Raw genomic sequence first — 26,510 nt, 5'->3', positions numbered from 1 at the left:
ATTGGAACATCATTCCCTTTTGGTTAAAGAATGCAAGAGCCACTTACCAAAGGGCCATGACCACCATCTTCCTTGATATGATGCATACAAATATGGAAGACTATGTTGATGGCAATTGGCCAAATTTAAAAAAAGAGATACACATCTTGATGACCTAAGTTTGATATTGGACCACATGGAACAATTTTAGCTCAAGTTAAAACCTAACAAATGTACCTTGTTAATCTCAAATTTTTTCTGACATATGAGTGACAATACACTTAAGTCATTTTCTTAGTTCATGCCGAAAAAGTAGCATATGCCGAGTGTAAGTTATTAGATATATGCTATGTCCCAAGTAACTAGTAAGTGCCAAGTCACTCAAGTGTTGAGCAGTCATTTAGATGACGAATGATCAATGGATGCCAAGTTATTTAGAAGCCAAGTTACAACATTGAAGATACAATGGATGCCGAGCATGAGACACTTCAAGTATTGAGTAAACAGTTTTGGACATAGTTTTTTGTAATGACACAAACTTCTATGTAAACCATTTTTGAGTCAACTTAAGGATTGTTTTGCGATTCTAAGATGATAATGAGGAATATATATTAAAAATCCTTATGCAATACATGAAACCAATAAATTTAAGGGATGCTTTAAGTGGAAAAATGGGTGAATCACAATCGTTGATTCATACCTAATCGCAAGACACCTAAGTTTTCTTAAGAAGGAAAAACCCTAAAATATGTAAGAGTGGAATGCAAGAAGCAATAAGTTTGCATGTGTAAATAGAGTATTCATGGTGGCTAAGGAGTTGTGAATTGAGATAAATTGCAAAATTAGTTAGAGGAGAAAAGAGGAAAGGAGTTAGAGGATGGAAGTGATACATCTAATCAAAGAGGATCAAGTACACATTAGGAAAGGGGTGATCTATTATCTAGCAATAGAGTGCTAACTGAAGGATCATTACTAATACACTCCAATAGGTGAATCAATTAAATATTTTTATAGAGTAGTCCTAATAGGCTATTGTAAATCCTTTAACATGGTACTTACTTCATTTTAAGTTAAAGTCATTTAATCAAGCACACTTCTAATAGGGTGTTTAAATCCTTTAACATGGTAAGATCTAAAAATCTTGTAAGCCTTCAAGAGGGTAGGCCTTTCACAGGGGAGATCATAGTTTATGATCAAACATTGTAGCCTTCATTTGATACACTTAATTACTATAGTAGTGCATATTTGTGGGTGTCATCCCCACCCTAGTTTTACCTTCTCATTGGAGGGTTTTTGGGTAACCAAATATCTTGTATCATATATGTGTTGAATGTTATTTTCTTTCATGCTATGGATGAATATGTTTAGCTAGCCATTTCATTTTACATGCAAATTGTGAGATGGATGTGTGGTGAATGAATTTATGGTTAAATTTTTGAAGGACTAATTCACCCCCCCTTTCAGAGTTTACTTTTCCTATTGTATTTCCAACAATTGGTATTAGAGCATTGGTTCTTTGGAAAGGAAAACTTTGCAGCTTTGAAGAAAGATCTTGAAGATGGAAGTCTACAAGTTGGGAAAGGTTATTGATAATCAGAAGATTGAAATACAGTGTGCCCTACATTAGTTGAATAAAGCAAGAGATGAGTTGAAGCACTCATTGAAGAGAAAGAAAGAGATAGCTATTGAAGAAAATGACACACATCATTAAGAGATTGATAATACTGAATTGTTTGTAGATGGAAACACAAGTGAATTTGATGTAGCAGTTGTAGATTTGATGGAAAAGAATGGAGACCTAACTAAAGAGGAAAATATTATTAAGATAGAAGAAGAAGTCCAATTAGTATTGCTATGCGAGGTGATTGAGTAGAAAAAGAAAGTTGAAGAGGAAAACGTCATGATTGAAGATGACAAAAGGTTACTGACCAACAGATTGGAAGAGAAGACATCAGAGGTGAATAGGATTTCTCACATGCAACTAGAAACATTAAATCAAATGATGATTTCAAATCATGAATTGAATGGAAAAGATATTGAAATTACAACACTGAAGTTGTAGAATAAACAACCGAGAAATGATCTGAAAGAGAAAAAGAATTTGTTGAAAGTTTCGACAGACCTTGTGAAGCCATCAAGTATTTTGAGAAATTGATGAGATCTCCTAGATCTAATAGTGATACTACTAGATTGGGTTACACCAATACTAAAGAAGGAGAATGATCTATAAGTGGCGAATAAAGGAGAAACAATGGTAAGAACTACAAACCTACTTTTCATAATTGTGGTAAGATAGGTCATACAACAAATGTTTGTAGGAGAAAAAATGTAAATCAAAACTCTAAGAAGAAATGCATAGGTAACTATAATAAGTGCAAAAAACAAGGACATTAGATAGATGAATGCAAAACCAAGACATCAAGCACACAAAGATTTGAAGGTTACTATTACAACTGTAAGAAGTATGGACATAGAGAATATGAGTATAGATCAAAGCCTAACTAGTCATCAAACAAGCAAGTCAAGGTAAATTATACTGGTAGATCCTACAATTGGGATTACAATACAAGGTATAGTTGTCACTATTGTCAAGAGTATGGACATGTTGCTAAAAATTATATTAGAATACATTTTAGAAGTGACTATAGTAGATGGTTGAATCAAACTACATGTTTTTGCTATTTGAAGATTGGTCACACTAGTAGAAATTATCCAACAAGGTCAAGAGCACCTAGCAGTGAATTCAACAAAGGGAAAGGAAAGTTTAATGTTGAAGAAGTTAGAGTGCAGATGAACAAGACATGGAAGAAGAAGGTAGATTTTAGTACATCAAGTTCAGATGGGGTCACTTCATCCAATGGATCAGATGATCACACCACCCCCAACTAGGTAATTAAGAGGTATGTGTGGGACTCATATTTCAAAGATCAATTATACACCAACTCCAAGGATTTAGTTATGAAAAGATCATATATGCATGAAGTAAGATGCAAAGTATGGTTATAACTTAGAAGAAATCTATAAGTTTTCATGTTGTTGTCAAGCATGAAAATTTTCACTCTGGTTATCGAGTGAAAGTTAGTTGTTGCCGAGCTATCAAAGGTGATAGTGTTGGATGATCTTGCTATGGTTTCCAAGCATAGTGGGAATTACATGGAAGCTAAGTGAGTCAAAATTTCTATTGGAGCCACGCTTATAGTTGTGCAAGCACTGCGCATTAATTGTGAAATTTTAAGGGCTATATGGTTGATTTTTGACTCATTTTCTATTATTAAAGATTGAAGAGAGCACAAAGAGATGAAAGAGAATTGGAGAAAAGGATTCAAGAATTTACAAATTGAATTCAAATGCTACTCGACACTAGTCATCATATTTTTCAAGGTATTTATTGTGTGTCGATCTATGCTATTTGAATTTAAGCAGACCCTAGTTAGTTGTTATGGCATCTAGCTCCTACTACAATGGTTAAGTAAGGAAAGGAAGTTTTGAATGTTCAATTGATAAGTAATGAGATCAAACAAACACATTTCTAGGTAATTCTTGACATTGCATATAAAGGAGACTCATCTGGTGTGTTATCTATGATACCACCACAAGTTCTGATGATACAATATGTAAGGTGTTGATACACTTGTAAGGTTGGAAGCATTGGAGACATGTAAGTAAGAGAATTATATGGAAAATTATGTGAGAATGGAGTATAGAAAGAAGAATACAAGGTTTTAGAGAGAAAAGGGTTAACTTGTGCCCTAGATTTTTCAAACATGTTCAAGATAGAATGGATAAAGATTGTTCTTAGTAAAATTCATGACAATTCTATATGGTTGGAGGATGGCCCTATAAAAATCACAAAGAGGATTATTCATAGAGTGACATGGTAGCCAACCCTAGATAGACCTAAGATAATGAGGAGTGATATAAAAGAGATAATTGATAAGAATATAGGGGTACTATGGAACACGAGAGGAATGAACATAGATACAATTACTGATCCCCTAATTGCACTTGTAGTGAGAATTATTGCACATAAGTTCTTTCAATCCAAAAAGTTAAGCAATGTACCATGTATGGATGTGGATTTAGATCACAAGATAGTGAAGAAAGATCATTCTTGTGACTTTGTCGAGTTCCAACTCCAACAGTTATCTAAAAACTTGGGAGCCATAAAGAAAACAAAAAGTGCACAATGCAAATTTGGTTCAATAATTTTTTGCATATTTTTCTAGATGTAGAACACTTATCCCACATTTGGGAGAATATCTTGGAAGACTAAAAGGTCAATTGTAGTACATATTGGTGAATTTATAGAGAAATTGGGAGATAATTTTGTGTCTATGATAGCTAGCTACTTTGAAGACTTTAAGAAGTCAACGAAACAAAGAAAGAGGATTCCAATATCAGTAGTAGAGAAGCATTTCAATGATGTTTTTTTTCTAGTTGGTGTTGATTTCACATATGTACAAGCTATTGTTCCAAGGGTGAGATGGCTCAGGCCATTTCCTTATGAGATTAATGTTGATGATACATCTATAGACATCACTACTGTACTGGTAGAGGAAGTAGATAAGGATGCTATTTCTTTTGGAAACTATGATGTAGAAAAGTCAAAGATAAAAATGGATTTAAAGACAACTTCTATGATGAGGAAAAATAATAAGCTTGTGAAGAAACTCAAGGAACAATTTGGTGAAGGGGAAAAAGTAGATGAAGAGGAAGAAGATAATGAAGATGATGAAGATGCACCTACCTAAGTAGCACTTGCTCTCACATAGGGTCAAGATGAGGACCAAAGATAAGAAGAAGAAAAAATTGATGAAGGTGTAGAAGGAGAAGAAGCCAATGAAGCACCTATTGCCATAGAAGAGAAGAAGAGGAAAGTAAAGAAGCCTACAAAAAGACAACCTAAAATTTTTGTTAAACCTTCACAAAAAAGTTGATAGTTCTTGTTACTAGGGCTAGCACAAGAGCTACTACCAAGAAGACTTAGGAAGATCATAAGCCTAAAGGAAAGAGAGCTAGCAAAACAAAAAAAGATGATGAACCTAAGTAGAAGAAAAGAAGGAAATATATTTCCCTAAATGAATCAGATGAGGAGAAGACCAAGTTAGATGGTAACAATTAATTCAAAGTGGAAAGTCATAGTCCCTCTTTTGATTTGGACAACTTGTGTGAAAATATCAAGAATAATGCAAATTTAAGTGGATTTACACATGTTTATTTTGATAAACTTGGGAAGTTAGATATGGATAAAGTAGAAGAGTCTATATATGCCATGATGGAAACTTTCAAGATGACTCCAATTGAGATTTCCAACTCTTTACTCAAGAGCCTATATGATAGAGTTGAGAAAAGATGGAAATATAGTCTCACAACAAAGAGAAACATTAGAGAGACTACACTTGCAAGAGTGATGCAAGATGTGGAAAAATATGAGATGAAAATCCTATTAACAAGTATAAGGGATGATTTACTCCAAAGTACTAAGGCTTTAACATTTTACAAAATAAGATTTAAGTTGTTGTTCAACAAAGCACACAAACATGGAAGGTGATTTATGGGCCGACAAAAAAAAAGGCTATTGAGCAAGAACCTATGGAAGTAGGTGAAGTAACTAATGATGAATCTATAAAGGAAGCACATTGGGTAGGCACTATAGAGGCAATAGTTGAGGAAGAGAAACAACAAGACCAGAGTATACCAAAAGTACACATGCCAAATGCTAGTCCACAAGCAGATACAATAAAGATTAAGGATGTCTCTAACAATAATGTTTAGAGTATTAATCCCTTAACAAAGGAGGATATGCAAAAGATAATGGCTGATTCCACCATCAAGGCACAATTATGCAGTAATCTTGTGTTGGTGAGTATGGATGATATTGAGAAGGCATAATTGGCATCTGCAAGGGAGAAAACACAAGCATTATACATTACCCCCCCTCAATCTACAAAGGTGCAACCTAAAATGTCTATTGTAGTATATCAAAGAAAGGACACAATGTGCTCATAAATTAGCTCCAAGGTACAAAAGGTTTTAGTGTGAACAATTACAATAATTGAGAAAGAATGGACACCAGTCCAACTAGGTTAGGAAGCCAGTCCTGCACCTACACCACAAGGATAAGGTGGAGCAGAAATCAAAGAAAAGAAGAAGGATAGGACTGAAGATTCAGTATTGACTACAAAGCTAAAGGAAGTGATAGCAATATAAACACTAGTTACCTTACTAGACACTGCTACTCCTACTCCTAGTTAAGCACTTCACTTGTCAAGTACTAAAGCTACACCATTGCAAGCATTAAGGCCAAGTCCTAGCACAACTCAAGTTGATGAGATGACATCCTATGGTGACATCAAACTAGATGAGGTGATTGAGTTTCCCAAGTATGATCTTACAAAAATCACAATAGGGAAAATGAACATATTGCAGGATGCTCTGGCAAGGAAGAAACACCAAGAACTATTTAGAAGGGAGCATAGGTAGAAACAAGAACTTCATGACATCAAGGACATATTTCTTGATGCATTCAGCCTCCCTACACTTGATAAAGCCAAGATAATCATTGAATAGTTGGCAAATATTATGGAAAAGATAAATGATGAAGACCTAGATACCAATGTCACATTATTGGAATGGTCTGAGAAGAAATTTCAAACAAAGGTGGATGAAAAAATATCTAGTGCCATTGTACTACACCAAATTGAGTTAGCAACCAAGATTGAGGGTGTAAAGAAGATGTGAGAGAATATTTTACCTCTTTATTTACCAAGTTATGTGATGTTCCCCTATTCACACAAGAAGTGCAAAGACATATTGACCATCTGGAGGGAGATTTGAAGAAAATACATAACATTCTACAAGAATCTCCTAGTCAAAGTCAGTATCATTTCAACAATTTACTATCAACACAAGGTCAATTAGCAACTTTACATGCTCAAGATAAAAATATTAGGGCTACACTGATCAACATCCAGTCCATGTTAACCCCTCATGTGGTGTTGTTACACAAGGAACTAGCCTATGCAGAGACATTGTTAAAGAAAGCTCCCCATCTTTCTACACATGAAGGCTTAGTCACCCTTGCTATCGAGTTAGCCATATAGATAAAATCTCTGGAGGTGGCATGTGAAAATTGGGATGAATCATTGAAGATAATGATGGACATCCATAAATCTTTCTTGGATAAACACACAATTCATGTACAACCCATGACATAAATGTCAAAAGGAGGATAATGAATGAAGGGGGAGAGAATGAATAAACATAGAGAATTCATGAAAGGAAAGAATAAGTTTTAGGGGAGACCAAAAATAGATGGAGACTACAATACAAAACCAAAAATAGAGTGATCTACTTAGCAATAGTATTCAATTTTAGAATTAGAACAAAATAGTCAACTCAGGGGGAGTTATAAATTTTTTGAGGTATGACTGTTAAGTCATAAGTGTTTTGAAAATTTTTGAAATTTTGTATGTAAGTCAAGTACTGAAATGGAGATTATTTGAGTTATGCTCAAAGGCTAAGGTTATTCATGCATGACCAAGTGTTTTTGCCACTCATGTTAAAGGGGGAGATTGTTAATCTCAAATTGGTTTTGATATATAGTAACAACACACTTAAGTCATTTTCTTAGTTTATACCAAACAAGTAGTGTATGCCAAGCGTAACTTATTAGATATATAGTATGTATTGAGTAATTAGAAAGTGCCAAGTCACTCAAGTGCTAAGTAGTCATTCAGATGCCGAGTGATCAATGGATGCTAAGTCATTTAGAGGCTGAGTTACAACATTTAAGATAAAGTGGATGTTGACCATCAAGCACTTCAAGTGCTGATTAAACTATTTTGGACATAGTTGTTTGTAATGACACAAAATTCTACGTAAACCATTTTTGAGCCGACTTAAGGATTGTTCTATGATTCTAAGATGATAAGGACAAATCTACATTTTAGAACCATATGCAGTACATGCAACCAATCAATTGAAGGGATGTTTTAAGAAAATAAATAGGTGAATCACAATCATTGATTCATACCTAACCCTAAGTTACCTAAGTCTTCTTAAGGAGGACAAAACCTAAAAAATGTAAGAGTGGAATGCAAGAAAGGAGAAGTTTGCATGCAAAATTAGAGCATTCATGGTGGCTAAGGAGTTGTGAATTGAGATACATTGTAGAATTGGTTAGAGAAAAAATAGAGGAAAGGAGTTAGAGGACAAAAGTGATACATCTGATCAAAGAGAATCAAATACACATTACGAAAGAGGTGATCTATGTTGGAAATTATTGAAAAGATCATGAATGAAGAATAATGGAACTGGTAAATAATGTTTTCAATCATTCTTTTGTCATTGATGTCAAACTTTCTACTTGTAGGAATGACAATTCCTTAAGTCATCCAAATACTATCAATTGGTTGATTGACAAGGAGGAGGCAATCAATAAGATGTAACTAGTGCACCTAGAGAAAGGTTGAAGTAATGATGTTGTAATGAAGTATAAGGATCAGCTAAGCCATTGATTAAATAGTGTATTGATGACATACTCTAAGAGGATGGACACATTGAGACACATCAAAGATGTAAGGTTTAACTAAGTCATTTGTAAAGCCTAACTAAGTTCATTAGAGAGAGCCAAGCAAGCTAGTTAGAGCTGAGCAAATTCTTAGTTGAAGCTGAGCAAGTTCAACTTTAGTGTGTGCCGAGCAATCCTTCAGGTGCCGAGTAACACATGAATGTTCAGGTGCCGAGTAATTGTTTAGGTGCCAAGTAATTGTTCAAGTGCCGAGTAACTTAGGAAAATCCTTCAGGTGCCAAGCATCAGTAAATACAGTAGAAGACAACTAACATAGAAGGAGCTGAGCATTAGTAAACCAATGATGCTGAGTTGCTGCATTATTTGTTAAGTCAAAAGATTCACCAAATCAGTAGCGATAAGTTTGTTACATTGAATTTTGTGAATTTGTTGGATGATAAGGATGATGAGTAGATGTCATAGAATTTTATGTAAACCATGCAAACCAATTCAAGGCAAATGCTAATGGATTTATCATGAAGTTTCTGGAAGAAACAATTTGGAGGGAAAACAATATCGTTTTCTCACTTTAAATCAAATTGATGAGCGAGAATATTTGAGCAGGAAATGAAGAAAATAACCTCTTTATAAGGAGTTACAGGTTAGAAATCAAGTGTGTGTGAGAGGGAGTTGGTCATAAGAGTGGTTGTGTGAAGAAGCCAAGAGAAGGCTAGTGTGAAGTGTCAAGAAGAGGACACAGTGAGGAGTAAGCACAGAGCATCAAGACTCTGAGTTGATCAAGTGACCATAGAGTGCATTGGCATAATGAGTGAAAGAACTCAAGGAGACAGATCTTAATGGGTGGACAAGCTGTCAGCACTATAAGGAAGAAAAGCCAAGAAAAGAAAAGAACTGAAGAGTGATTTGAAATCTGCAAGGTTAGAGTTGCAATCTTTATCAGGTCAAAACCTTTCTAATACTTTCTTACCATTGTATTAGACATTGAAATCCTACATTGCTAGGTTAGCTTAATAGCTAGGTGGATAAGCCTTAGGAAAAGGATAGAAGATCCCTAGGAGAAGGATAAGATATCCTCACGAGAAGGATAAGGGATCCTTAGGAGAAGGATAGGAGATCCTTAGAGAGGGATAAAAGGTTCTTTTGAGAAGGTGATTGTAAATCCCATGGACTTGGGTGGACCTAACAGCTCTATGTAAATCCTTTAACAGGGTGGCATTCTAAGTTGAATGTTCTTAAGTCCTCTAATAGTGCACACTCCTAACATGGTGTAGAAATCCTTTAACAGGGTCACATCTAATAGTGTGTAAAGCCTTTAATAGGGAAAACCATCAGAAGTGGTTGAAATCAATTGTGCAATTATTTTGTGGGTATCATCCCCACCCCAGTTTTACCTTCTTATTCCTAGAGGGTTTCTGGGTCACCAAAATCCTTTGTGTTATGTGGTGATGCATGTTTACTATGATTGTTTAATGTTCAATTGCATGCATGATAATCCTAATTATATGTCATTAAGGATTTGACAAGAAAGTAAAAAGGCTAGAAAGAAAAAGTTGTATTGGACATTATTGGACCTTGAATAATTGATTCAACCCCCCTCTTAGTTATTCTGAGAGAATTCTAACAATCTATTATCTAGCAGCATAGTGCTAACCAAAGGATCATTGTTGATACATTATAGTAGGTGAATCAGTTAAATCTCTTAACTGATTAGTCCTAATAGGCTATTGTAAATCCTTTAATAGGGTGCTTACTTCATAAAAGGTGCTAGGCTATATCATATCTATGAAAGGTATTAAATTCATTCCATAAAAGATGCAAGCCATCATGGAAATGTCACCTCCTAAAAATATCAGTCAATTAAGAGATGTTGAGAATCTATTAGGAGGTTCATATCTTTGATGGCTAAAGGAGCTCCATCTTTAAATGTCTCATTTGGCTAGTTCATATCTCATTGAAAAAATTGATTAACTCAAATATATACTAAGTAAATCTATGCTTACGAGATGTATTTTTAAATGGATAACCATTCTCTCTAAATTGACATTCAATACATCAAACATAAAGCTATTATGGAACATGCCATAGTTGATCAACTTGTTGATTTTCCATTACAAGATACCACTCCTATGCAGATTGAATTTCTTGATGCTTCCATCATGTATGTCACTAATAGGACATTCAAGATATTCTTTGATGACTCTCAAACCTAGAATGGGGCTGGTGCATGCATTCTATTTATCACTCCTGATGGCTATACTTTCCCAAAGTCCTAAAAATTCTTGTTTCCATGCACTAACAATATAGAAGAGTATGAGGCCTTAACTAATGGGATCAAAATATTTTTAGAATGGAGGATCACAAAGTTGCATATTTATGGAGACTCTCACCTTGTTATTAACCAAGTTAATAATGATTATCAAACCAAAGATGACAAGATGGTTCCTTAAAAGAAATTGATTGATTCTCTATGGATATACTTTACATTTGTGACATTTCAACAAATTCCTAGTGCAAAAAATAAGGCTACAGATGCTATGGCCATCTTAGCATCTATTCTTTAGTTGTAATAACATGAATCTCATTTTGAGTTCTTGGTGGAAGAACTATGTCATCCTACATATGAATCTCTTGATAATCATGTGATATACACCATTGTTGGTCATGATTCCTCTCACTAATCCACCATTTTATCATACCTGCATGATCAGATCATTCCTAAAAATCTCACACACAACTAAAAATGCCAACTCCTTCACAATGCCTCATGCTACACCTGTCTTTGGTGAGTTGTACAGGAAGGGTGTAGATAGAATGCTTCTTAGGTGTCTAAAACTAGAAGAGTCAAAAAAGGCATTGGCCAAAGTCCATGATGACATTTATGAGGCACACTCTAATGGCCTTGAACTTTCTTAAAAAATACTTAGGGAGGGCTACTATTGGCCAACTATGTAGGATGACTTTGTTAGATATGCTAAATCTTGCAAGAAATGTCAGCTACATGGTAACTTAATTCATACTCTTGAACATGAGCTCATCCCTTCTATCATATATTGGCCTTTTCAGTAGTGGGCCTTTGATTTTGTGGGAAAAAATTATCCAAGTTCATTCAGTGGCCATAAGTTCAGCATTACAACAACTGAGTACTTCATAAAATGGGTTGAAGTTATACCTTTATCTGTGGCTATAGGAAAGCATGTTGCCTTGTTTATTCTCAACCATATTATTTTTCATTATGGCATCCCATCCTCCATTGTTATTGATAATGGAGGACAATTCAAAAATAAGGACCTTAAGCAACTTTGCAAGAAGTTCAAGATAAAACAACATTGGTCCTCAATATACTATCCTCAAGGGAATGACCAAGTTGAGGCCTCTAATAAGACAATTCTCAAGATCTTACACAAAATGGTCCAAAAATTAGGAAGACATTGGCACTTGTAGATCAATCCAACACTTTGGGCTTATAGGAGCAGTATATGTACTCCTACAAGGGCTACATCATTTTTTCTAGTCTATGTATTTGAGGTTGTCTTACCTTTAGAATTTGAGATTCCCTCCTTGCAATTCTCTCTACATGGGTTGATAACTAATGAAGATCATAGGGCTATGAGGATACAAGAGTTAGAACCCTTAATGAGCATCACAAGGTTTCTTTTGATCACATGAGGGTGTATCAGAAAAGGATGTCTACTACCTACAAAAAAATGGTCCATCCTCATGAGTTATAGGTGGGTGAACTTTTTCTTGAAAGAACCCTAAGAATAAAAAATAGGGAACAAAAGGGAAAATTTGAGCCTAATTGGTCGGGTCCTTACATCATCACAACAACTTTTTGTTCCAGTGCATATCAACTTTCTACTCCTGAAGGGGAATAACTTGTTGAGCCTATCAACATTCTACATCTGAAATTGTTCAATACCTAAGACTCTTTGACTCAACTATCTATATATATCTTATGATCCTAAAAAAATTCTAAAAGTATTAAATATCCTAAACAATGATCATCTTAGTGAAAACCTAGCAATAGGTACTTTGATGTATCACCAAAAAAATCAAAAAATATAAAAAATACAAAAAATTGAAAAAAGTTCTAAGAAAATCTACCAAGTGGTGAAAACCTAGAAACATGTGCTACTTGAGACCCTTGTACATATGTCTATTAGTCTCATTCATCTCGCAAAATATTTCCTAGCTTGGAATTATCTTTTGTCCTCGTCACGGGGGTATGAATTCTTAGCTTATTAGGGTCTTCTTGTGTGTTAGGGTTTCTTTGGCAACTCATGCAAAAAAATGTTTCTTGACATTGCCCCCCCTTAAATCAAGTGTTTCTTAACACTTCTATGATACTCTACCTACAATCTAAGATGCTATGATATTTCTCACTACTAGATTCAAGTCTTGAAGAAATGGCCATGTGACTTATACACACACACACATAAGCATTAAACTTGCTGAGACATTATGAACTTTATCTTCGTTGTGTGCTTTTTATGATAATTTCTTTGCTGAGTGTTCCCTCCCTAATATTATTTCAAGGATTTCATGGACTAGAAGACTGGGAGCATCGGGTATGTTTTACTTTCTTTTTGATTTTAGGTATACCTTATTTTGATTAAGTAAATTTTTTTTTTGAAAGGACCCAAAATGTTTTACAAAGAGTAAAGAAAAGTATCGATAAAAGTCCAAGAGAAACTATGTATTAGTACCAAAAAGATATACAAGCTAGAAAAGAATGCCCTAGAACAACAAGAATATAATAAAGAAAAATAAATAAATATAAAGACAACAATATGATAGCTATAAAGTCTTCAATAGGTCAGCAACTTGATCAACCGAAATGTTCATGTTCATAGCATAAGCCCTCAGATCATCAATCTCTTTATCATCCATGACCTCTGTCTTCTTTGACTTTTCCCTTATGTGCTTATTGGGGCCATGATCATACTTCATCTCCTTTGCACCCTAGTTATTTCTCCCCTGCTCTAGCTTATACAAAAAAACCTTGATATTTGCAGCAAGAGCTTTCAAAATGGAATAAATCTGACCAACAATCTTTTTGAAAACATTCTCATTGCCCTCAAATCTACTATCCAAAATATCAATCTTCTTCTACATATCCTTTACCATTTGATCCATAGTTCTAGTTTTAACTTGTGCATATACCTTGTTAATCTAAAGTGTTGAGAGCATTCATGCATGTCCTACTTGACACTTTAGGCTTACAATGTATCATACTTGTCTGTTTTCACAAGACTGCACTCGAGCATTGCCCTAACACTTGTGCCTTGATACATGTGTAATCTTGCTATACTAAACTTAGAGAATCTAATGACATTAGTTATCTTCAATTACATGTCTTTGATGTTTAGGTTGGATTACCACATTTCTATCTAAAATAGATCATATTCATATCCTCATAGTTATACTAGTGATGATTATATGATCTTCCAATGTCCCTAATAATGCTCAATGATGAAATAAGAGTCTAAATGTTTTACGACCTTTGCAAGCAAACCATTTTGCATACTAGTTGCATCATAGGTACTGTAAGCACTCAAAAATGGTTACCTTGACTATGTGCCCTAGTTTCATAATTTATGTCACACTTGAATTGATATTTGCATCATCATTTCCATTGATCAAATTAAATTATTTGAATGACTCAATTTATTTGAGTTATTTAAATTATTAAATAAATCATTATAATTTTACATCAATTTTCTTGATTAAGTTATAATTTATTTATTTAATTAATTTAATATAAATTGTTGATCACTTTGATTTTTGAAATTATTTAATTAAAGGAATTTCCTCCTTTTTAATTAAATAAAAACCCTCTCCATATTATTTTATGTGCAACATTTATTATTTTAAAAGAAAAACATTAAATAAATGTCACACACTTTACTTTATAAGAAAAGAGATTATTTTATTTTTAAAATACCTCTTATCTTATAATTTTTATGAAGTTTTACACTACACATCACTAATTAAATGCTAATTGTACATTCTTTTATGTGGGTCACACCCTTTTATTTAATTTTCAATTTCCTTCCAATTTCCTCATGCCTCTTGGCTTTGTTATATAAGGAGACCTCCTTCTTTTATTTTTCCTAAAGAAATTTTACTATCACCATTATGCTATAGGTTTTTGGAGCTTTCATGCAATTTCCTTGAGGGCTTGATGCATTCTTATGATTGATCATACTTTTCATACAGACTTGGTGCTACTACTATACTTGCAAATTTGAAGCTTTCTTGAAGAATTGGAGATACCTTGCATGTTCATGTCCATTTGAATCTTCTTTTCATTTGATGTAATTTCAAAGATGAAGACCTATGCTCATATGAGAGACACCTCTCTAAAAACCTTTGCACATTGATGATAGGAAGCTATGAGTCGATTCTTGATATCTTGCATTTTAATGGAGTTTTATTGAATGATCTTAACTATAAGGATTCATAAAAGTGTGGTTGATATTGTGCACATTTTTCACACACAAGTACATTCTATCTTAGTCTTGCATTTTGCATATGAAGAGAGCTCTCTCTTCATCTTTAATAGACATGTCAGCTAACAGTGTTCATATCTTCTCACTCTTTCTCTCAATCATGTCTTTCCTTTCTTGTCAATCGTATCCCCTTTCTTGCTTCTTCTATACCTATCATCACAAGGGGTTAATCTAATAATCACATCTAATCTATCCAAGTATCACATTTTTAAAACATAAGTCTACATCACAAACATGATAGCTAAAACTATCGATGAGAGAGATCCATGAGTATGTAAACATGAACATAAAACTTAGCATACATAAACATGTGTAGAAACTAAAACAGCACATGGAAAATAAACATAAGTGCCAAAATATCCATGTACAAAATCACATCTAATCTATCCAAGTATCACATTTTTAAAACATAAGTCTACATCACAAACATGATAGCTAAAACTATCGATGAGAGAGATCCATGAGTATGTAAACATGAACATAAAACTTAGCATACATAAACATGTGTAGAAACTAAAACATCACATGGAAAATAAAAATAAGTGCCAAAATATCCAAGTACAACATCCATCACATGAGCATAAAAATGAGAAAAGTACACAAATAGATCAATCAATTCTAGTATCTCAAATATATCAAGTGTGTCAAAGTACTATATAATATGGGATCCAAAATATGGATAAGTGTCTCAAAATATATATGGCACAACAAAATGTCACAAGGACATCATCCTAGACCTAATCCTAACCCTAGGACTAACTCTCACTCTCCTGGGCTAGTGGTGGTCATGGAGGTGGAGCTTGTCTCCTATTTGGTGGCTATACCACACCCTCTAATATACATGCCCACTTAGAGTAGTCTGGTAGTCCCCGTCTAGACAATACCACACTCTTATATGCTACATAGTAGTAGATCACCCACATGCCATGATGCTTTGACTCTTACATCATAACATCTCACTCCCTCCAAAGATCCCCACTCCCTACTCACTCATCTATGAGGTGTTGATCCTGCATGAATATGGTAATCCATGCTACCTATAGCTTTGCCTCTAGAGCCCAAATTGAAGTATCTCGATCATCCACTCCTCTACCCCCGACATGATGCTCTTGTCATGGCTCTACTTGCTCTACCCTCTTGTAGATTAATGGATGTTCCTCCTCCTCCTCCTCACTCTCCTCCTCTCTAGCACCTTGGGCCCACACCCGTCTCACCCTAGCAGATCAAGAACTGCTCCCAATATTCATCTATCTCCCACCTCTACCTTTGCCTCTATTACCATCTCCACCAGCTCCCCTATCTCGATGCCATAGATGGTACACCTAGCTATATAAAATGTAGGAAAGGATGCCTCTACACCTCATAAAAATATGCTAGATCTACCCCTACATCTTCTAAGTCTAGGTGGTAATCCCAGGGCTTTGACATCAATGATGTTGTATGTCTCAAGGTTGTCTAGTAGTCCAATATGGGAAACCAACCTTGTGCCTCCTCAAAAAAAAGCATAGGTGGTGGTATCCATCAAGATCACCTATCTCTAAGAAAACTATCACCATACTAGACTGATCACAAATCACTCCACTATATCTGTGTGTCTCCCTAGTAGTGGTTGAGTATATTGTATGTACTTGAGCTCCCATGTGTCTGATCATTTATGAAACTTTCAGTATGACCACTAGACAAAAGAGGTAGATCATTAAATAAGCATCGATGATGTATCACATCCCCATTATGGCTCTAAGGGATAAACCTAGTGTAACTATAGATGAATGGCTAACTTCACTCTTGTGGTTGCACCCATGGTCATATAATGCAATATGCTCCCAAGCCCATATCTGTGCTAGCACTACACCACATGCCCAAGTCTAACCATCTTGATACATGATCTCATGGAGCTCATGATACATGTCTACTAGGATGGTGGGTCACCATGCCATCTGTCTTGATCAACCTATCAAGTCTGTAACTAGTTGATTCCATCCTAGAGGGAAGGCCTTCTAGCCCCTGTCAATAACCGAATTCTAGGAAACCAATGAACAAATGAGGCAGGGTAATGGCTATTGGTCTCCATACTCATCTATAAGCCTCTCCCAACTCAAGTAGCATTCTAGGATGGTGAAATCCATGAATATCTACTTCACTACCAACCTCCCCTCTTTTATGGTCTGATTATAGTAACCTTGTGACATAATCAAACTCACATTAGCACACCTCATATGGGTAGAAAAAACTTGAAACAAATGAATATCAAAACATAATGATCATACTCATAGGGTGTCCATGACATGGCACACAAAGGATGTGATATATTTCCTCCAAAGTGATGGTGGTCTCACCAATGAGCAAATAAAAGGTGTTATGCTCTATGTTCCACCACTCAGCTAAAGTGGTCAACAATCTATGGTTTTCTTGTATATGGGGCATGCATAGTAACCACTCAAATCCCATGCTATCTATAAAAAACTTCTCATTATCCTCTAGATGAAAAAGGACACACAACCCCACCACCTTGGGGGATCTAATAAATAGTACATGAAAGACAATCTACATAATTGAGTCAACCAAACATGGAAATGTCAGTATCAAATATAAATAGATTAGTGACATCATAAACATATCAAAACTACTAAAAAAACCAATCTCACCCTTAAAATTTGGTCCTACACATTCAAAAAAGTTCAATAATAAACCAGATGATACTTTTAATAACATTTAGGCAATAATTTTTTTTATTAAGTATCATGCAATACTTTTTATAACACCCGAGTGATACTTTCCTGTTAGGTGATAGTTCACACCATGTCATGTGATATTTGAGTAGATTTGATTTGATAGAACTTTCTAAATCATGCAATACAATGTTGATGGTAGAAGTATCATGCGATACTTTTCAAAGTACCTATGTGATACTTTCCTTAAAAACACTAGAAATGCATTAAAAATGTGTTACAATGCTCAAAAAGTGCAAAAATTCTTGAAGACTTATCAAGGCCTTGTATTTGAGTGGATAGTTGTGCAATTGGCTGTGTTTGAAATGGTGCCTATGGATCATAATACCTAGTAGAGCCTTGATCTCTCTCAAAACCACTTAAGAGCTCTCCAAAATTAGAAAAGATAAATGAATTGGAAATGACTCTTGGACCACTTATATAGTTCTCTTTTGACTCATTTTTCAAACTCCTCTAAATTCCACAACAATTGCACCCTAGCCAATTTCGACATCTAGGATCCATTTTTAGGATCAAAATTGAAATCCAAGTTCATCTTGATAGTCAAAATTGCATTTCAAAATTATACCTTCTTCTATGAAGTTAGTTGACCTTTTGAGGTCTAACCTTCAAATCTTCACTGGGGCATCTTCACTTCTCTATGTCTTGATCATTTCTACACTCCATACCAACATCAATTCACATATTTCACTTCTAAATCATCTTTCTACTTGATTTGACCTAATTTTCATACTTTATCCCTTTTGGTCAACTCTAGTCAAATTGGGGCATTCTATCACTTATTTATGGCCAGTCTTTGGTTTTAATCTCTTATCTATCATCATGGACTTTGCTATATCTCAATTTTCTCATATTTGGATTATTTTCTATAATCCCTTCATCTCATTTCAATTTCAATCCCAAGGGGATAGAAATACTCTATCATTGCTTGCTTTCTACAACTATCTATTTCTTAGGAGCATATACTTGATTCTATCATTTTCTCTCAATCTATCTTCTTTTCTTGATATTAGTAATTTCTTGAGTTCTGATATCTTCTGTCTCTCTCTCTCTCTCCTAATGTTCATTTCTATCATTATCAAGCTATACATTCATGACTTGCAACCTCTTTCTACATTTTGTTCTTCAGAATCAAATCTCTCTATCTATTGTTACCTACTTGGCTTTTGTATTCTTTGATGTAATGTGTTTCTAGATCAATCACACATTAGTATAAGAGGGAAAATGTAATCACCTAAAAATGGTCATCTAGACTATTAGCCCCCTTCTTACCATTTTGGCTAAATTAATTAATTATTTCCCTACACCAAATTACTAAAAATTTAATTTATTTGATTATAACCTATGGCTTGACTCTAATATTTTAAGTCTTTGATTAAAATAACATGTCCCCCTTTAATTAAATAAAATACCCCATTATTATAACCCACTCAATGTGCACTGATAAAGTCCTTTTCCTATTTTCAAATTAAAAGAAAAGGCTTTTGTCTCACATGAAAAGTTAACTCCTTTTCATTGGTTGACTTGCTCTTATGGATCATGCCAAAAGTCAACCCCCACCCTTGATCATCCATTTCCTAATCTTGACCTCAATCATCCATACACCTTTAAAAGAGAGAGTTCTCTCATTTTCAAAGGATCCAATTTTTTGAGTATTATTATGCTGAAGGTTTCTTGACAAGTTTTCTTGAGAGCACTTGCAGAGAACTTCTTGCTTCTTGTCTCATTATTGCTTCCTCCATCTTAACTTAGATTCATTTAGAATATCTTTATTTTCTTTGTTATAAAACACCTCACATATTCTAATTAGAAATGGTTTTAATATGCTCATCTTGCTTAGTCTAGTTGCATTGTTCATTTCATTGTAGCTTAGCTCATTTCTTGCATTGCATGTTTCAGAGTTCTTTTGGACACTTGCATTATTTCTCTTGCAGCAAAAACCTCCCATTGCATGGTTTACTAGAAATTTTTTTGTCTCTAAGGCTCAGCTGAGAGCTCTTTATATGCTAAAAAATACACCTTTGCACTCCATGACTAGCAAGCTCTAAATTGACATTCAAGTATTCCAATCTATGGGATATCTTAGCTAGAAGGGTTTAGAGAAGTGAAAAAATGAGTGTACAACCAGTACCTACTTCATTATCAAAACTATAATCAAGCATTTTCTCTTGTATTCTAAATTTCTCATCAACTTTTACATTTAGACTTTTGACTATTATTCTCAATATCTGATTAAAACATCGACATGCCTTTTTTTTTAATGCATATTCAAGAAATATATCTTCATTAATTATATGATGAAAAATTTCATGTGTCATCCTCTCTTTTTATGTAACATTTGATTCCAAAAATTCTAGAGTATTTCATAGCACATGTATGCCCAAACTAAAGTTCATAAGGTGTCTTACTAGTACATTGTCTAATCTATATTTTGTTCATTGGGTTCGGTGATAAATTATTCTCTCCAATATGTATGTGATATATTTATTTCAAGCATCATAGCTCTAGCTATTTCACTAACTAACCTATTCCTTCTTTATGTTATCCCATTCTATTATTATGTTTTAGGAGCTAAAAGTTGCCTTTTAATCCCATTGTGTTTCAAAAAATTACTGAACTGATTTGATATAAATTATCATCCACGATCTTTAATCCTAATTCATTTTCTACTCTAGTCTTGAATAATTTAAATTTATCAAAATATTTTTATTTCTCTCTCACAATTGTTACCCACATCATCCTTGTAAAATCATCAAAGCAAAAAATGAAGTACATTTCACCATAAAATGCTCTTATTCTTGTAGAACCACATGAATCTGTGTGCACAATCTCCAATTCTCTTGAAGTAGTTAATAATTTTCTTGGAAAAGAGTTCTTCTATTTAGCCATCACAAATTCCTTAAAAGCCATGTATATCTCTCACTTTAGTTTTAGTACTAATATTTGTAATATTATGAAAGTTTATATGGCATAATCGGTAATGCCATAACCAATTGCCTTTAACTTTAGCAACCAAATAAGTCATCTTAATAGGATTATTGATTTAAAATAATTAGACATCCCTTATCAATAAGTTTTCCAACACTCAAGTTATGTTTCAATCCATAAAAAAAAATAACTTCAATGTTAGTTTTTCCATCAGGTGTTATAGATCATTTTCTCTTAATAGGACATGGTGCATTGCTACCAACTCTAACTACACCATCATAACTTTTTAAATTCAAAAAAATTATTTCTATCATTAGTCATAATGTGAATTTCCACTATTTATGATCTAAACTAAATTTTTCTTTTGTACATGTGATACTAATGCATTTTCTTCTTTTGTAGGACTTTATTCTTTTATAACAATAAATCAAATTTCACCATCTTCATAATCACTTTCTAGGAAATTTATCTCATTGAAATTAAATTCATTATCTTCATCAACAAGGAATAAATCTTTTGTAATCTTTAACTTATAAGGTTTTCTAGGGTTTATATTTTTCTTTCTTAGGACATTGATATGAAAAATGACCAAATTCTTTACGAGTCCAACAAGAAAATATTTCTTCCCTCTAGGTTCTCTTTTCATGAGTAGTGCATTACCTATATTTATCTCCCTTTCTTCTTCTTGCATAGATTCCCATTCTCTAGCATAGTCTCAATTGGTGCTTGTACTCCTATTTAATGCTCTTTTCCCCATCTATACATTGTTTCTAAAAGTTTTCTCTATCTTGATATGATTATGATTCTTCTTTAATCTATGCTCATAAACTTGCTACTTCATAATCAATATTTCTATATTAAAGCCATGTGTGATAAAAATAATATCATCGATAATATTACCTTAGTCTCACACGTAGGAGGTAATGACCTAAAAAAATTCCATACAACTTAATCTTTATAATTTTTTCATCGCAACTCTTGATTCGTGAAATAATTTCTACTATCATTTGAAAATATGGCGTTATCGATTCATGTTCCTATGTTCTACCACTTTCAAGAACATTCTTCTAGTTTTTTACTTTGAATCAAGTATTAATTGATGACCAAGTGTCATAACTTAGTGATTGATGAGTAATACTATTGAAGATGAATTTGAGGAAATCATGATCCCTACCTGACTCAGTTGATTTCTTGGGGGATATAAACCATGTTGAAGATAAGATTGATGAGTTGGATCATTAAATTCAAGGCAAGGATTAGGTAAATACCTAATAGAAAAATTCTAGAGAAGCTTCTAGAAGAAGATCAAGAAGATGGATAGATACAGTGAATCATGTTGAACTTGATTGTAAACCCTAAGGTCTATGGTGATTGTGGAAAAAGGTAAAGCAAGAATTGCCTATTTAAAGAGGTACAAAGACAAAAAAAGAATTGAGGAGTGCAAGCAAATGCAAGAGGCACATATAAATAGAGGTGGATTATAAACACACAAGTGTGTGAGTGAATGTGAAGCTAAATGAGAAAGCTTGTAGAAATGTGGCTGATAGTGACAAACAAAATATGAGCAAGAATGCTTAAGTGTTGTTGAAGGGGGAAGACTGATTTTTTGAAAGGGTTGTTGAGTGAATCAAGAACAAAGATGACAGTGAAGAGCTTATTAGTGAATCAACACCTGAATTGAAAAAAGATATGGACTTACAAAGTGAGTTGTAATCACACAAATTGAAACCCTACTTTTTTCTTTCTAGTCATTGTAAATAGTTTGTATTGTAAATAGAGGTTGACCTAATAATCATTTTTGGAAGACTTAATAGTCTATGTAAATCCTTTCACAAGGTGACATTCCAAATGGAATGATCAAAGTCCTCTGATAAGGCCACTCCTAATAGGGTGATTATATCGTCTAACTAGGTCACATTTAATAGTGTGTATTGTAACCTTTAATAGGGTTGGTTCCTAATAGAGGTCACTTTGAAAGAGTAAAAAATGGTGACATGTTGCTAGTGATTTTTCCCAAATTGGATTTCCACATTAAAATCCTAGTGTCAAAATTGTGTTGAATTCTTTATATGTTTTATATTTTATATTCAACAAAGCATGTTATTTTTGGAACAATAAATTTTGTTTACAATAAAGACCAAGTAACAATAGAGACTAAGCAACAAAAAGATAACCAGAATAGTAAGGGTTGTATTTTATAATTGTTCAATTAATGGTACTTAAGGACCATGAGTAACTAATTCACCCCCTCTAGTTATTTTAAACATTTCTAACAATTGGTATAAGAGCTCAATGCTTACAGAAAGAAGGTTAAAGTTACTTAAAGCTAAAGAGCATGAGTCACAAGAGAGATGTACCAAAGTTAAATAAGGAGAAATTTCCTACATGGAAAACCTTGATGAGGTTGCACATATCCAATATCAGTGATGTTGCTATTAATTTTCTAGACAATGAACATGTAAAAAATACAACCACTCCTCTGACTGCTAAACAACTGAAATAGAAGCTAGAACACAATCAAGAAATGTTAGAGATTACCTCAGCTCTAATCTATGTCAATTTTGATGACCTAAAAGATCATGCAGTGTAAAGAAAAATTTGAGATAGACTGAAGACCATATATAGAGGTGATGAAAATTTCCTGAGAGCCAAATTAGAAAGCCTAAGAGGAAACTTTGATGACATAAGAATAATGAAAGGTGCGAATATAGTTCAATACTACACAAGAGTTAACAAAGTTAATGCTATTTATGGTTCACATGGATAAATCAAAGATGAAACTATGATAAGCAATGTATTGAGGAATCTACTTCCTATTTATGCCATTAGAGTCTCTACAATTCAAGAACTAAGATGTACACCAGGTAACACTTTGACCCTAGAAGATGTAATTGGTAGACTTACTACTTTTGAAATGTTTAACTTGTATAACTACACATTTGCTACTATTGAATCTACCTTCGAGTCACAATTGGTCCTTAAAAAAAATAAAGGAAAATGTGTGAAGAGTGACAATGATAGTTCTAATGATGAGATTGATGAACTTGAAGCCCTTATTGCAAAAATATTTGGAAGAGGAAAAGTTAAATACAAAGTGAAACTATCTATTATCTATTTTTCATGCAACAAAGTAGTTCATAATGTTGCTAGGTGTCTCGACAGAGAGGATAAGGATGAAATGAACAAAATCAAGTACAAATGAAGAAGAGATGACTGCGATTTCAAGAAAAGAAATGATGAAAAAGGTAATAAATCTTATTATATTACTAAAGAAACTAAAACTTAATCTAAAAGTAATGATGATGAAGTATTCTATGTTGCTATGAGAGAAGACTTTGATGAAGATGAGAAAACTACATTGATTTCATATGTAAACAAAAGTGATAAATGGATAATTGATAATGGATGTTTAAATAATATGATAGGTGATAAAGAAAAATTTGAGTACATTGGTCCATGAAAAGGTGGACATGTAAAGTTTGGTTATGATATTTGTAAGAATTTTCCTTAGAGAAAAATTCACCTAGGAACTAAGAACCCAAACACAAGCACAACTACAAACCAGAAAGGAGTATGATCATAATAACAATGTATTCATTTAATATGCAATAAGAGTACACTAGGATTGCCTGTATATAAAGGCCTCTGAGATGCATCTAGAATATCTTAGAATCAACTAAATGATAATTCATACAACCAGGCACATGTCTACCAGATATGAGTTATCCTCCATTAAGCATGGAAGTAAGTGCGGTGATGAGAGGATAACCCTAAAAATGTTGTAGACAACATGTGCAAAAAAGGGAGTGCAAATAACTATGCTGTCTACATAAAAACTTAGTGAATGATGCAAACTCTAGTGTTGTGGACACCATGTGCTGAAATAGAGTTGCATACTTCTATCTTGTCAACATGACAACTCAAAAAGGTGTGCAAACTCCTAAGTGTCTTACAAAATAAAAAATAATAAAATAATGAAAAATAATAAAATAATGCATTAACCTAAGTAAAGTAAGTGTAAATAGTAAATATGTATTTACACCAACACCCCCTCTTAAGTGCAACTTAGGGGAATTCCCTTAAGCTTATGAAAACTAGGATGAAATGCAAGATGGGTCCTGGCTACTAGGCCATGTTAGGTACCCATGTACATAATGAAATGCAATCTCTCATAAAGCAGAGAAAGAGGGAAAACCTCATGGGAAAAACCCTCCCCCAAAAAGAGAGATGTAAAGAGATGCATGGATGGATGGAGTAATCAAGACCCCCCATTACAACATACATCTAATATATACAAAAGTGAAGAATGAGAAGAACTAGACCTCATAAGAGGAAAAGTCCCCCCATAAGAAAGAAGAGGAAGAGAGACAAGGTAGACCCCCCCTCGCAAATGAAGAATGCTGAGCACTGAGTGCTATTCCAAGGAAGAAGTTGGTCCAAGAGTGTTGGATGACGTTCCTCCCCTTTGGAAGAAACAAAGGCAAAGGTGCAATCCTGAAGATGTATGGTGGACTTGAAACCTACTCAAGTATCCTTATGTTGATGTTGATGTTTACCCCTTCCAATTGTACTGAAAAGAATGAATGCAGATCTGGAAAGGATGTCTGTTGAACCTATCTCCTCAACTAATAAAGAGACCTTTGACAACTATTGTTCATAAGGATCCACAATCATGCCAACCTGTAAAGATTGATCATGTAGAGAATGGACATGAGGGTCAGAGTGAGCCCTCACAACAACTGTAGAAGGATCATCTTCATCAAAGAGAATATGTAAATAATCAAGGTTGTCTCCCAAGTCTGTGGTGTGTGACTCCATGAACAAACCTACAATGTTTGCCATGTAGTCATCAACTAAAGTTGGAGTTGGAAGACAAGATGTACCATGCTATGCTGGACCTTTCACTATGGCAATGTATGCATGTGGATGAGACTAATGAGGTGACCTCTCACTGTAACTATTGATAGAACCCCATGTGTCTAAATATATTAAAGCACTATCACTGGTGTCACTATTAGTTTCCACAGTGTTAGTTTCCATAGTGTATGAAGTGTGGAGAGGATTAGAGGATAAGCTGGGTGAACTTTTCTCAAAGTGTACATCCTTCTCCACAAAAATTTCATGAGTCTCTAGATCCATAAGTCTATAAGCCTTCACATTTTCTTCATAACTCATGAAAGTACATGGCCTAGGTGTTGGTGCCTTGCATCCCTTGGAATATAGCTTTGCCCATGCTAGACAACTAAAGACTTTGAAGTGACTCATAACTAGTTTTCTACTACACCATGCCTCAAAAGGAGTCTTCCCATCTAGGGCATTATGAGGAGACCTGTTAAGTATGTGAGTGGCACTGCTAATGGCTTCAAATTCTAAAGTAGGATCAAGAGACTTGGCTTTTATCATGCAACTTTCCATTATTTTGAGAGTCCTAATCCTCAATCTTACAAGATCTATCTTGTGCAAACTGAATGCTAGTCGGTTCTAAAGATCAATTCCCTCATGTTTGAAAAATTCTCTAAGGCTTTTGTCCACATATCTATTCTCATTGTCCACTCATAGAACCTTGATGGCTTTCCTTGATTTTTGTTCAACATGAATATTAAAGGCTTGAAGCTTGTGAACCACTTCACTCTTGTGATGAAGGAAGTAGACCCAAGTGAATCATGAAAAGTCAACAACAAAACTAAGGATGTGGTGGCCTTGGCTGACTGAAGTTACTACAAAAGGACCTGCTAAAACCATGTGAACTAACTAAAAAACAACTAGTGCTCTTGAAGACTTCCCTTTATCATACTTCTCCTCGAGATGCATATCCACTGAACATGATGA

Source organism: Cupressus sempervirens, chromosome 10, assembly GCF_028749045.1.
Source record: "Cupressus sempervirens isolate cs-2001-9-10 chromosome 10, ASM2874904v1, whole genome shotgun sequence".
NCBI classification, from domain to species: Eukaryota; Viridiplantae; Streptophyta; class Pinopsida; order Cupressales; family Cupressaceae; genus Cupressus; species Cupressus sempervirens.
The sequence above is the reverse complement of the archived record's forward strand: the minus strand, read 5'-3'. Positions refer to the sequence as shown.